Below are 4171 nucleotides of genomic sequence, written 5' to 3'. Positions count from 1 at the left end.
ATACCTCCAAGATGAAACAACTTTCTAATCACATAGCTTGCAGTTCCAAATGTGATTACAAAGGGTGTCCAAAGGCTATATTCACTAACTCATCGACACTGATCAATTATAGTGGAAAAGAACTAAAAATACTTCTAAAAGTATTTTCAAAAACAATTGTTAGAGAATGAGCAAGACCCCCTCTCTTTATATAGGAGAGGAAGAGACACCACTAAGGGATGTCTCCAAGAGATATGTCCCAACTCATGTCTTTTCCCATAAGGCTTGTTTGTTAGTCACTCAAACAAGTCTTCCAATAGGCACCTATTGGCTATTTAGGTGTCTATTAGGAAAGCACTCAACCCTCCAACAAAATCGTACTTTGAATCTTTAATTTTAAAATAATTAAAAATCCAACAGAATATACTTATGCTTGCTTATATTTGTTAGTTGCCTTCTGTTTTATTTTACTCATCTTTTTCCTTCTTCTTTTTATGGCTCCTATCCCCCTAGTGAAGTTGAAAATTTCATGTCATGACTAGTGATAAGGCCTTATTAGAAAGAAGAAATTAATTTCAATAGGAATGTACTTATGCTTGCTTATATTTGTTATTTGTCTTTTGTTTTATTTTACACCTCTTTTCCCTTCTTCTTTTTCTGGCTCCTATCCCCTTGGTGAAGTTGAAAATTTCATGTCATAACTAGTGATAAGGCCTTAATAGAAAGAAAGAAAAAAAAAAGTCTTATTAGAAAGAAGAAATTAATTTCAATGGGAATATACTTATGCTTGCTTATATTTGTTAGTTGCCTTCTGTTTTATTTTACTCTTCTTTTTCCTTCTTCTTTTTATGGCTCTTATCCCCCTAGTGAAGTTGAAAATTTCATGTCATGACTAGTGATAAGGCCTTATTAGAAAGAAGAAATTAATTTCAATAGGAATGTACTTATGCTTGCTTATATTTGTTAGTTGCCTTCTGTTTTATTTTACTCCTCTTTTCCCTTCTTCTTTTTCTGACTCCTATCCCCTTAGTGAAGTTGAAAATTTCATGTCATAACTAGTGATAAGGGCTTAATAGAGAGAAAAAAAAAAAGAGTCTTATTAGAAAGAAGAAATTAATTTCAATGGGAATGTACTTATGCTTGCTTATATTTGTTAGTTGCCTTCTGTTTTATTTTACTCCTCTTTTCCCTTCTTCTGTTTATGGCTCCTATCCCCCTAGTGAAGTTGAAAATTTCATGTCATGACTAGTGATAAGGCCTTATTAGAAAGAAGAAATTAAATATGCATCTATAGGATATTGATGTCTAGGACACTAAAAAATGATTCAATTAGGCAAATATTTATCTTTTTTTAAAATTTTAAACAGCAACTTACTTCATAGCGAGCTTCTCAACAACTTCCCCAAGACCCCAAAGAAATCTATATGAGCCTTGAAAATTTTGTGTTGTTCCTCTGATATTGTAAGCATATCATGGTCAGATTCTTTTAGTTCAGGTAACATGTTGAACTCATGAAATAATGATACCAAACGGGGATTATTTCTCTTTCTGAAGACCTATATGGATTCAGGTTGTTTTTTTTTTTTTTTTTTTTCTAATGTAATAATATGGACATAGGACACTATGAGATAAAATTTGAGTTGCATATATGATTGACCAATTACTTGTAACTAACTATATCATTTGGATGAATTTGTACTCTGCATAGAACTTTTCGTAACTGGGGGAGGGGGGGGGGGGGAGTCTCATTTATGTAATTAAATAAATGTTAGTATAAAGATATATTGTTATATATGAAAAGCTCTTAGGCAATGATGCTTTTCTATTGGGATCATAGTGTCATGTAACACACTTGTTCAGTTTTTAAAGGGTATGTAGCTTTTGAAGTGATAAACCGAAACCATTTCCATGGAACTAGAGAAACATTGAAAGGGTCCCTATTTTATTCCTTAAGGATTTATGACATGAAGATCAAAAGATATAAAAGCTAGTGGGAAGGTCCATGTTTGGTGTGATATTCTTCTGTGAGAAGAAATGATAACACTCCTAGAATCTTGCCCCAATAAATATTGACATAAAGTAAGTATACCCTTGACTCAATATGTGGGATTCGCATAAATGTAGCAGGGAAAGATTCTCTACCAAAACCTGTGAGGACTTTGGGAATAAGCTGGCTGTTAGAAGTGCATCATTTTAACAGATTTGATTTTGTGGCTATAATCAGTGTTATTTGCACTTATTTCTCATTCTTCTCCAAGGTTGAACTACTTTCATAAAGCCAATTTTACACCTTCATTGCATACTCCTATCTAGAACCATCTGGTCTTCTATAATCAATCAATATCATTTATATCCAACACTAATATATAACATGCTTATTAACCTATTTTGTGCTGAGCTGAAATCCTCTAACTTGAAAAATATAAAAAAAATAGGGAAAAAGTTCTCTGTCGGGGAGTGTGGCCTACACCAGCACTCCCATGAGTCTATCTCTCTCCTCCCCATGTGAAAAGACACCGCTGCCCCCTTGTTTTAAGGAGGAGAGAGATAGACACATGGGAGTGCTGGCGTAGGCCACACTCCCGGACAGAGAACTGCTTCCCAAAAAAATATTACCCTTTTAACCTCACCTGTAAAAATAGTCGCAAGCCTCCGCCAGAATAACTTTGGAGGCCAAATGAGATCATTTTTACATAATGGGAGTATTTTCTTGGTCTTTTGGATGCAATTGGCTCCCAGAAAGCGTAAAATGGGCCTCTATTAGGTATACCATTGACTTCTATGGGTTCATTTGCTGTACAAGCCATTTAATTGCTAGCTGTCCTACAGTTGCCCTGGCCTCCTGGGTTAATCATAGAGTTCAGTTAATTCACTAGTATCTAGGAAGTAAATTTTGATTTGATTTGATTTAATTAAAAGTGGGATTCTTCCTTCCATTGCAAAGAGATTTTCTTTTTGTACATCATAGTTGTCATGGCGCCAAGGTGAGCCATGGCAGTTGCCAGGTGCTTAGGAAACCAAGTCGAACACCATATTTTAGGAAAATATTTCCCATCCCTTGTACTGATTTCAGTTCCAGCCTTTTTCCAATTTTTTATTCTTGTCCCTCCGTTCACTTTTCTTCTTCTTGTTGTCCCCCTTCTCCCTCCCTCCCTTTTTTCCCCAGTTTTTGACTAAACTGATCTGGGCACCTAGACATGTAAGTCAATTAGTCGCGTCAGACGTGTCTGGGTGCCTTGTTGCCTACACAGTGCCTAGCATAGGAGTGTATCGGCTTATTTAATTAGGAGCTTTTGTAGCAGTGGGATTACGTTAGAATCTTGCCCCATATCTGATCTGTCCTCTTTGTTTAATCCCTTAACTTTATCATAGAGGATCTATTCCTCTATTCTTTATAAATGCTGAACTACCCTTGTTCTTTGCACTTAATGTTATGGCCATGTGGCAATTTCTTTTTTATATTCTGTGTCGCATTCGTTATAAGCTTGCCTTTTGATTTTTTCCAGCATCGATTCAAAAGTTCTTTTTGAGATCATGACATTTATTTATTTCTCAGTTTTACTTTGGGAAACTCTGCCTTATGTTGTATACCATGTTGAACAATAGTGAATTTCCGCATAAATTATACAACTAAGTTGCATAATAATGTATTTACTACACTGATTCTTTGAAGGGTTTCTTTTATTACCTCCATATCTGTCCTCTTTGGATTCCTTCATTTTGAAACATATATTGTTGTTATTCCCCTAATATCAGGAAGGCTTCCTTCTACTGTTAAATACTGTGACCCACTATGGAATTGAATGTGAATATTTTTCTATATTTTTTGTGGGTTCCGCTTTACTAATATGATTTTCTATATTTCTCTCTAACAACCATAAGATTTGCGCTGTTGGTCCAACCAGGGTAAAGGTGGGCCGAGTTGTCAATTAGGCAGCTTAAATTCAAATCTTTACCCAATCTGTTTAAGAATGGACCCAAAAAATTGTATGCTTATCGTGGAATGTCATGACAGGAATTCTGTAGCTTACCCCATGTAGTTGGGGGTGGGGCTTATTGAGTTAAGCTAATAATGGAATACACAATTTGTCCTAAAAAAGAATTGTTAGGCAATGTTTCTTTACAATGATCAGTACAGTATTTTCATCGCATATCGTAGTATCTGTTTCATTTACATGATAGGAATTAAGTC

This window comes from Telopea speciosissima, unplaced genomic scaffold, assembly GCF_018873765.1.
Source record: "Telopea speciosissima isolate NSW1024214 ecotype Mountain lineage unplaced genomic scaffold, Tspe_v1 Tspe_v1.0036, whole genome shotgun sequence".
NCBI classification, from domain to species: domain Eukaryota; kingdom Viridiplantae; phylum Streptophyta; class Magnoliopsida; order Proteales; family Proteaceae; genus Telopea; species Telopea speciosissima.
This window is presented reverse-complemented; position numbering follows the sequence as displayed.